The sequence below is a fragment of the Symphalangus syndactylus genome, chromosome 12, assembly GCF_028878055.3.
Source record: "Symphalangus syndactylus isolate Jambi chromosome 12, NHGRI_mSymSyn1-v2.1_pri, whole genome shotgun sequence".
In the NCBI taxonomy this organism is placed as follows: Eukaryota; Metazoa; Chordata; class Mammalia; order Primates; family Hylobatidae; genus Symphalangus; species Symphalangus syndactylus.
Genome location: NC_072441.2, coordinates 96,460,166 through 96,471,166, shown reverse-complemented (window position 1 = coordinate 96,471,166; position 11,001 = coordinate 96,460,166). Strand labels below are relative to the sequence as shown.

The 11,001-nt window shown below is 41.2% G+C and overlaps 1 pseudogene; it reads left to right on the top strand.

Annotated features, from left to right (window-relative positions):
- Positions 1-7,708: 7,708 nt before the first annotated feature.
- On the top strand, positions 7,709-9,263 carry LOC134734886 (glutamyl-tRNA(Gln) amidotransferase subunit A, mitochondrial-like; annotated as a pseudogene).
- The last annotated feature ends 1,738 nt before the right edge of the window (positions 9,264-11,001 follow it).

Here is an 11,001-nt window from a genome sequence, read left to right as displayed (position 1 = left end):
CTAACAAGGAAAGTGAAGGACCTCTTCAAGGAGAACTACAAACCATTGCTCAAGGAAATAAGAGAGGATGCAAACAAATGGAAAAATATTCCATCCTCATGGATAGGAAGAATCATTATCGTGAAAATGGCCATACTGCCCAAAGTAATGTATAGATTCAATGCTATTCCCATCAAACTCTCATTGACATTCTTCACAGACTTAGAAAAAACTATTTTAAATTTCATATGGAATCAAAGGAGACCCCGTATAGCCAAGACAATCCTAAGCAAAAAGAACAAAGCTGGAGGCATTATGTTACCTGACTTCAAACTATACTGCAAGGCTACAGTAACCAAAACAACATGGTACTGGTACCAAAACAGACATGTAGACCAATGGAGCAGAAAAGAGATTCGAGAAATAACACCACACATCTACAACCATCTGATCTTTGACAGACCTGACAAAAACAAGCAATGGGGAAAGGATCTCCTATTCAGCAAAATGGTTCCAGGAAAACTGGCTAGCCATATGCAGAAAACTGAAACTGGACCCCTTCCTTACACCTTATACACAAATTAACTCAAGATGGATTAAAGACATACATGTAAAACCCAAAATCATAAAAACCCTAGAAGAAAACCTAGGCAATACCATTCAGGACAAAGGCATGGGCAAGGCTTCATGACAAAAACACCAAAAGCAATTGCAACAAAAGGCAAAATTGACAAATGGGATCTCATTAAACTAAAGAGCTTCTGCACAGCAAACAAAACTATCATCAGAGTGAATAGGCAACCTACAGAATGGGAGAAAATTTTTGCAATCTACCCATCTGACAAAGGTCTAATATCTAGAATCTACAAGGAACCTAAACATATTTACAAGAAAAAAAACCTCATCAAAAAGTGGTCAAAGGATATGAACAGACACCTCTCAAAAGAAGACATTTACATGTCCAACAAACATATGAAAAAAGCTCAACATCACTGATTATTAAAGAAATGCAAGTCAAAACCACAATGAGATACCATCTTACACCAGTCAGAATGGTGATTAATAAAGTCAGGAAACAATAGATGCTGGTGAGGCTTCGGAGAAATAGGAATACTTTTACACTGTTTGTGGGAGTGTAAATTAGTTCAACCATTGTGGAAGACAGAATGGTGATTCCTTAAGGATCTAGAACCAGAAATACCATTTGACCCAGCAATCCCATTACTGAGTATCTACTCAAATGAATAGAAATTATTCTACTATAAAGACACATGCACATGTATGCTTATTGCAGCACTGTTTACAATAGTAAAGACATGGAACCAACCCAAAATGCCCATCAATGATAGACTGGATAAAGAAAATGTGGTACATATAGACCATGGAATACTATGCAGCCCTAAAAAGGAATGAGATCTTGTCCTTTGCAGGGACATGGATCAAGCTGGAAGCCATCATCCTCAGAAAACTAACACAGGAACAGAAAACCAAACACCACATGCTTTTACTCATAAATGGGAGTTGAACATTGAGAACATATGGACACAGAGAGGGAAACAACACACACCAGGGCCTGTTCAGGGTGGGGATGAGGGGAGGGAACTTAGAGGATGGGTCAGTAGGTGCAGCAAACCACCATGGCACATGTACACCTAAGTAACAAGCCTGCACATTCTGCATATGTATCCTTTTTTTTTTTTAGAAGAAATAAAGAGAGAAAGAAAGAAAGAAGGAAAGAAAGAAAGGAAGAAAAGAAAGAAAGAAAGAGAGAAAGAAAGAGAAAGAAAGAAAGAAAGAAAGAAAGAAAGAAAGAAAGAAAGAAAGAAAGAAAGAAAGAAAAGGAGGGAGGAAGGAAGGAAAGAAAGAATGAAAGAAGGAAGGAAAGAAAGGAAAGAAAGAGAAAGAAAGAAAGAGAAAAGAAGGAAAGAAGGAAAAGAAGGAAGGAAGGAAGGAAGGAAGGAAGGAAGGAAGGAAGGAAAAGAAATTTCTGAAAAAGAAAAAAGAAATTGTGGCTCCTACTTCTTTGAATCCTCTGAAGTGCTCAGTCGTGCCCTGAATATAGGCTTAATTTCAAACATTTCTGTAGCTAATGAAAAAGAAGTTTGGTTGTAGAGGGCAGTATGATAAAGGCATTAAACAAGACACACACAGCTGCTTTCTCATCTGCAAAGCCAGCCTTTCCTCCCAAATGCACATAGTCATTAGTAAGAAGCTAAATTTAAAGCCATGATAAAATAGCCAGCCAGTTGCTAAACAAAGGCATCTTAGATACATCTTAATTTGTTTGCATTCTACGCTGAAAAGTCATCAAACATCTCCAGATAGATGGAAAGAAGGAGCAGGTATTAAGCCAGAGCTGTGATTCCTAAGCCTATCCGGGCAGTGACATTCCTGTGACTTTGCAAGGACAAGAAAGTCACTAACACATGCCACATGTCTTACAGACTGTCCGTATGCAAAAAGTGGTCCTCATGCTGATGGCAAGAGATGGAATTTGAAAAAAGAGATACTTCTTGCATATTTCAAAGTCTCTCCAGTGATTTGAGGAGAAAAATATCAAAAATAAAGATGAAGGTCTAGCAAACTAGTAGAACACAGAAAAGGGGGCATAAGTCCCTGTATCCTAATGCTGGCTGGCTTCCCCTGCAATGTCATTTTGTATAAAGACATCAGTGAGGAATACATGACTGGGTGCAATAACTGGCCTTGGCCTTGACACCAGTCCTGACCCCACTAGGTCTTCCCTGTACACTGGCCCCCTGCCCTCCACGTCTTCAGCCACCTTCCTTTGGCTCAAACATTCCCGTAGCTGCCTCGATGGAGCACTACCCAGCAGTTTCCCACTCTGATTCTTCCCTACTTAAGGACCCTTCAAAGGGCAGAAGAGAGAATGACCCATAGCCAGAGAGTATATGAACCTCTGAGTCAGCTAACCCAGCAATAGTTATGCCTTCTAGAGAGGGAGTCCACACCAGGCCATGGGGAGGAGTCATCCAGCTTCAATATCTGTAACAAAGACTTATTTCACTTACTTAGGAGAACTTAAGTTTAAAATAGTGAGTGAGACTTTTTTTAGCATTGCCCAAAAGATGAAACTGCAGCCTTTTTCCAGCCAGAGAGATAAGCTGTGCATTCATTGACTTGCAGAGTTCAACTGAATGGAATGGTCTTGGAGTAAGGCAGTAATAGAAAAATCAGCCTTTGTGTCTTGCCTGCTGTTTAATATTCCCACTGAACTCTCAGTCTGTTAAGAATCTCATGATATATTTGGTCCAATCTCTTAGGTGCATATCTCCTCTCAGCAGATACCCCAACAAGTAACAGCAAATGTGCCTTTCAATAGAGTAAGAAGAAGAAAAGATTGACAAGAGAAAGGGCAGGAGAAAAGGGGGCTCAGCTCTTGCACGGCCATCCTGACTGGCTATCACTCATGCTATTGCAGGGATGGCACAGCAATGCTTCACTTACCAAGTGCTCCCTGCACAAGACACCTCTGGTGCCTGCACGTGAGACTAAGACCTCTCCCTTAGGGACCATTTTGCTACACCTTCCCCACAGTGTGTCTCAGAAACTCTTGTCATTCTCCATATTCAAATCACAACTTGAGTCAATTTTATTTGCCCTTTTCATGACATGTTTAAATTTCTGTCTTGACATCTTGTCTTGACATGAGCTTTAAGGTAATATGCAGGAATATTTCTGGGATAAGAATCCCTGAGTTACAATTTTAAATTTTGTTGCTATAATAATTACTTACATGAACGCATCTTTCCTCTTTTGAATACTACCTGATTCAGAGAAACTTCTGATATTCCAATGGGTTTTTCTCCTCATGGTTATTTATATCATTGTGTCCAAAGTTTTTTGATCATCCATCCCATGAGCAAAAATTTTTGAGCATGTGCCCCCAAAATATATTTACTTATAAATTTTATATGTAAGTCACTGTCAACCCATATAGTATATATTTTTAGAGCTTAATTTCTTTCTTATTTTAGATACAAATAAATAGAAACTCTAATATTTTACTCCTGTGCTCCAGTAAATTATCATACAGAAGGAATGCTTGTAACCCAATTTGGAAGATATTACATAAAAAGAAAGGGGATGTGTACGAGGTTGTCATCATTCCTGCAATGATAGAAACAACATCCCTCTCCCACTTCAATGAGCTGTTGTTCTGACAGATATACATACAAGGCCCTCTGAGCTAATGAAAAAAAAAGAATTCTTCAGTCTAATTTAATGGGAAGCACTGTGCCATAAATAATCTCAAATCATTATCCTGGCCATTAATTTCAGCCTCTCCCTCTTGTTGCACATGCTTTTTGGAATGTCCAACTTGCAGCACAATTGACTCGTTTGCTGTCCACCTCCCTTACTTGGTTTATCCCTTTCTAGAAGTGCTAATTGCAGTGAAATGGTCAAGTTGCAGGAGGGAGAAAGGAGGATGTTCACAAACTGGGAAAGAGTATCCAAATTATCACGAGGTGCCAGCAGAGTCACTGTCACCATCAGACCACCTAGGGAGCCAACTGTTGCCATCACTCACCCATGTCACTTACAGATCTCTCTGTTCATAAAGAGAGAAAGCAGATGAAAAGGCCTGTTTACATTAGAAAAGGAAGAGTTTAGTCTCCATGTGCCTGTGATCTAGCTTCTTTCTGTAAGTTGTAGATGTTGAAAGAAAATAGACATGGCCTGTGTGCTTTCAAGCAGCACTCTCCCTGCCAGTTCTCAAAAAACATTAAATAAACAATATTCTATAGAGATCCACCCAGCTGTTCTGATTTAAGTACAATGCATTAGACACAACACAAAGCAAATGGAGCAAGTCAAGAGGCAGAAGGAACGTCCTCACAGGCAGGGGCCTAGGTACTGCAGTGCCTGCTGCCAAAATGTGACACTCCCTATTAAAACTGAAAGTCATCACCATGCCAATATCAGCCAAGTTTACCATTTGCTGTATACCAACAAAACTACCTGGGGTTGGCAGTGGGAGCTTGGGAGATTGAACTTGGTTCGTGGGGCTACAAAGATGGTCAAGACCCAGACCTGCTCTCAAGGTGCTCACAGTCTATAAAGCAGCTAAACTTAAGGGGAAGGAACATGTTAAAGGGTTCATGGGCAGGCCATACTCCCACAGCTGGGTGTTTCCCTACAGCCTCTCAAGTAGCCTCTGAGTAGTGGGGAGGGCAGCAGCCATATGGATATTATGCAAGTTATGCAAACTGAGCACTTTGAATGTCACCTGAGGGGCAGGGGGACTCCCTGTACTGATTATTAGGATGCGAAAGAGATGATACAAAGGCTCATGTTATAATGACTTCCTTGTCTGAGTGGGGAGAGGAGCAACATCCCAAGACACTCAGAAAATTAGATTGTACAATCCCCTGTGGTAACCCCATTCTAGGCTAACAAGCCTCCCTTGGTGGAGAGCCTGCAGGCAAATGCCAACTATTGCACAGCTCTAAGAGATCATGTGAAAGTTGTCATTTAAACCATCCTTTCAATAAGAACTCCACAGGGTCTTTGGGATCAAAGGAAACAGAGAAAGTTGGCAGGTGGCAGGAGATACTTAGTCTCCTTGCCTGCAGAAGCTCTTGAAAATCCTGTATTCCATTTCTCATGCATGCATGGGCCTGCTTAGATCAGGCCTGTTCTTCCAAGTAAATAATATTTAACCTTTCAACAAATATTTATTAAATGCTGTTTGTCACTGTTCTATGCCCTGGGAATACAGAAGTAAACAAAACAGACACAAACCTCTGCCTGCATAGAGCTTCCACTAGCATACATAAGCTATATAAATGGCAAGAGCTGAAGTGCCATGGAGAATCAGAAAGCAGAGCAGGCGGATGGGGAAGCTCCATTGCCATACCCTGCAGAGACCCTTATGGGAGTTAGAGTCTAAGGCTGAGAAGGACCTGAGAGTCCCAGAATCCTTGTGGTAACTCATGCAAAATGGGATCAAGAACCAGATGATGTCAGGCCTTGTGGTCTGGTGGTCGTGGAGAGGCAGTGTATGTTGAGGAAGAAAAGGCTGGAGTCTTGGCAGGAGCACACAGAGTTTCAGTCCCCCTTCCACTTCTCCTGTAAATCATGTGGTTGTTCTGGGGTGGGGTGGTATTATCTAGAGCACCTGGAAGTCTTAGCTCCCTCTTCATTCCTATAAAAAGATGTAGAAGCAGGGAGGAACATTAGTGTTATCAAAACAATAAAGGTTGTGTAAATTGCTCATAATTTTCACTATCTTCTATCTTAGGATAATTATTTCCCATGATTTCAGCAAGTGACAAGTTTTTACACTGAAGCATAGACTTTCTTAGTCTAAGTAAATTTGTGGTTTTGCTCTGTTCCTCCCCACCCCAGGCTTGCTCTGGACAGTAACCAAGCTGTCCTGGGCTAAATGCACCATCTAGCCGTCAGCTCTGGAAATTATCTGACCCCAGCCACCTTCACTAGTTCTCTGCTCTACCCCTTCTATTTATCCCTGAGTAAATACATCTCAAATTTTGTATTTACTCAGAAATATGACAAAAATTGCTTTCTCCCTCTTTCATCCATCTTTTACCATTACTTCTTTCTCTTGTACACAAGTCTTTCATGATTCTCGTGGAAAAACTTACAACTTCACACATAGAAAAAAAAATCACGCTTAGAGTATGACACAGAGTACTTTCATGGCCGTCCGACCTCCCTGACCCCACATTTTATGCTGTCTTCTTGCCACACCACCCAACTCACACTGATCTTCTGCTGTTCCTGGAACCTGCCCATGCATGGGGCTTTAAGCTTCACTTCTCTCTGCTTAGAATATCCTTCCTCCTGCAGAGCTACATTGATTACTCCCTACTTCTTTGAGTAACTCTGCCAGCAGCTCCTTCAAAGAGATTTGCCTTGGTTAGTGTATCTAAAATCTCATCTCTTACACCAATTTTTTTCTTCAAAGCACTTATCACTACTTGATATTTTATGATATATCTGTCTTTCATTAGTTTGTTGTCTGAATATCTCCAGAAGAAAGAAAATTCCTCAGAAACAGAAACTTTGTTTTGTCCCTTGATGTATCTCAAGTGATTCCAGGCCTGGAACATAACAGGAATTCTCCCCAGTCTCCCCTCCCACCCAAAAATGTGAAATCTATTTTCATAGTCAATATACAAGATCGATGCCTGAGAAACAGCAATGACAAGAAAAGGGGAATCTGTAGACATTCAAGTGAAAATCAGATTTACAAAGAGCCAGTGAAACCCTGAAAGTTGCTGAGACATCCTCTTTAGGATCTTCGTATATCTCTTATCCCTTTTTAATTAAATGTGTTTTCCCTCAAAGTCTATTCAAAATAAACATGGTTTAGTTTAATTTCTTTTTTGTTTTTTTTTAAAAACTTTGGCACTGTACCATTATGATCTTCAACTATTTATTTCAAATATGCTCTATTTCAGCTGCATTTTGAGTTATACTTGGGCTAGGAACCTGGTCACTAGTAAGTACACTATTTCTATGTAGAGATATCCCTTGTGAATTCCAAATAACCAACTTGCAAGTGACATTTTGAATTATAACCCTGCTGCAAACTGGGAACACTCTTTAAGTGGCTTTTAAAATTTTTAGAATCCCGCAGTGACGATTAAAGATGGCTGCGCTCATGTAATATCACTAGCAACTGGTGACCTCTTTCTCCTCCTTGCCTGGCCCCTGTGGTGGCTGGCTGGGCACGAGGACCATGCTGGGCTGGACCCTCTGAGAAGTTTCTGCAGCACTGAATGAAACAAGGCCAGATTACACCAACAGAGCTCTGTCAAAAATGTCTCTCTCTTATCAAGAAGACCAAGTTTCTACATGCCTACATTACTGTATCAGGAGAGGTGGCCTTAAAACAAGCTGAAGAATCAGAAAAGAGATATAAGCATGAACAGTCACTTGGGGATTTAGATGGAATTCCTATTGCAGTAAAAGACAACTTTAGCACATCTGGCATTGAGACAACATGTGCATCAAATATGCTGAAAGGTTGTGTACCACCTTATAATGCTAGAGTAGTTCCGAAGTTGTTGGATCAGTGAGCTCTACTAATGGGAAAAACAAATTTAGATGAATTTGCTATGGGATCTGGAAGCACAGATGGTGTGTTTGGACCAGTTAAAAACCCCTGAGTTATTCAAAATAATATAGAGAAAAGAGGAAGTAGAATCCCCACAGCAAGAATGAAGATTCAGACTGGCTGATAACTGGAGGAAGCTCAGGTAGGAGTGCAGCTGCTACGTCAGCTTTAGGATCAGCTACAGGAGGATCGACCGGAAATTCTGCTGCCCACTGCAGGCTTGTTGGTTTCAAACCAAGCTATGGTTTAGTTTCCCATCATGGTCTCATTGCCCTGGTGAATTTGATGGATGTGCCAGGAATCTTAACCAGATGTGTGGATGATGCAGCAATTGTGTTGAGTGTACTGGCTGAACATGACACCAATGATCGTACCACAGTACAGGACCCTATTAAACCATTCATTTGGTTTGGCAGATGTGAGCAAACTATGTATAGAAATTCCAAAGGAATATCTTGTGCCAGAATTATTAAGTGAAGTACAGTCTTTTTGGTCCAAAGCTGCTGACCTCTTTGAGTCTGAAGGGGCCAAAGTAATTGAAGTATCCATTCCTCACACCAGTTATTCAATTGTCTGCTATCATGTATTGTGCACATCAGGAGTGGCATTAAATATGGCAAGACTTGATGGGCTACAATATAGTCACAGATGTGACAATGATGTGTCCACTCAATGTGTCCACCCATGGTTGAAGCCATGTATGCATCAACCAGACAAGAAGCGTTCAATGATGTGGTGAGAGGAAGAATTCTCTCAGGAAACTTTTTCTTATTAAAAGAAAACTGGGAAAATTATTTCATCAAAGCACAGAAAAGTGTGACGCCTCATTGCTAATGACTTTGCAAATGCTTTTAACTCTGGAGTAGATGTCTTCCTAACTCCCACCATCTTAAGTGAGGCAGTACCATACTTGGAGTTCATCAAAGAAGACAACAGAACACTAAGTTCCCAGAATGATATTTTTACACAAGCTGTAAATATGGCAGGATTGCCAGCAGTGAGTATCCCTGCTGCACTCTCAAACCAAGGGTTGCCAGTAGGACTGCGGTTTTTTGGACATGCATTTTGTGACCAGCAGCTTCTGACAGTAGCCAAGTGGTTTGAAAAACAAGTACAGTTTCCTGTTATTCAACTTCAGGAATTCATGGATGATTGTTCATCAGTGATCACTCAGTAGGGCACATCACGCAGTACGGCAGGAAGAAATTTCTGGATTCTTCTCATTCCATCTGAGAGCAGAGGAAGACCTCTAGAAGCTGAGCTGAAATACCCCCTCTGCTTAACCATAGCTCGCTATTTGCTTTGCTCTAACATGACTGTTCCATATGACACAAGGAATATCTTCCAAGGCAGTTTCCTCCCAGAGTCCCGAAAGGAAACTAGGAAAATGTAAATGTCCTCTGCTCTGGCTTTCCCACATCTACCAGGTAGAAGCATGATGCAAGATTCTCACCACCCCATGTCTTCTCTCCTTCCCAAAATTCATCAGGACCCAACGGGGAGATTTTCATTTCTTTTCCTCTCTGGAATGCACTTCTGCCACTTGTCTTTTTTCTTCTCAGGGCAAGAAAACTTCATGCCCAGGTTAACTGCAGAAAACGGTGTCCCCTCTATGCTACAGAAGAATCTCTAAGACCTAGTTCAACTAAGCTGGCTTTTAATACACTAAAAAGACCAAAGAAGTTTGGAAAAGCCCTTTCTAATTGGCAAGTCCTGGTTTCACAAAACTATTAAATTAAAAAAAAAAAACTAAAAGATGTTTTAAAATAATTCCTACTCTGGGCACCAAAAGCTAGATAGTTTTCATTTTGCATTCCTGTTATAGAAACGCTATTCCTCCTTGAGGCAAATGGATGCTTCTGGCAGCACGGGAAGGGAGACACCCAAAAAAAATGCATGAGGAAAACACTCCAATAAATTGCAAAGAATAAATTGCCAGCACGGTGCTCTCAACACCCTTTTCTTGAGTATCTAGTATGTGCCAGACTCCAGGTAGAAGCTACGCGGCCAGTGTGGCTCACTCGGCTGTGAGTGGTGTGGAGCACAGATACATAGCTGGTGCAGAAGAGTTCAGATGGTAATCAGCTCTGCCCAGGATTTCAGATAATTGGCTCTGAAGTATGAATGAAGTTGGACAGAGAGTCAAGGGGAGAAAGGAAGTCCAGGCAAAAGGAGTGCCGTGTGCAAAGGCACAGAGACGTGAAATATCTGCCCCATTCAATGGATTTCAAATAGCCTAATATGATTCAATGTAGAGAGGTTGGAGAGCAAAGACCATAGCATAAATGATTTTCATAACATGAAAAGGAAGAACATGATTAGCTTGTGTTTAAGAAAGATCACTCTAGCTTCGTATGGATAGAGTGGAGAGGGTTGAGAGTAGAGGCCAGGAGACTAGCTAATAATAATAACAATTGCCAACACAGTGCTCCCTGTGTGACAGGTGTATATTTAATCCTCACAATAATAACAACCCATGAGGTAGGTGCTATTAGTGTCCTCCTTTTACAGGAGACTGAGTCTGAGAAAGGCAGCCTGACTCCTGCATTCACATTCTGGCTCTGCTCTTTGCTGGTTGTATGATGCCTGCAGAGCTCAGGCTTTGCAGTGATCCAGGTCAGGATAATGGTGACCAAGGACTGTTATAAGCAGAATAAAGCCTCGCCTACCAAAGATGTCCACTCCCTAATTTCCAGGACCTGTGACATTAGGCTACATGGCAAAAGGGGATTAAGGTTGCAGATGGAAACTTTTAACTCACCTTAAAATATGGAGACTGTTCTGGACTGAGTGGCCCAAAGTAATCAAAAGGGTCCTTAAGAGTGGAAAAGGGAGGCAGAAAAAAAGGATCAGAGAAAGAAATTTGATCATGAAAGCCAGGCAGAGAGCTGTAACATTGCTGGATGTGGAGATAG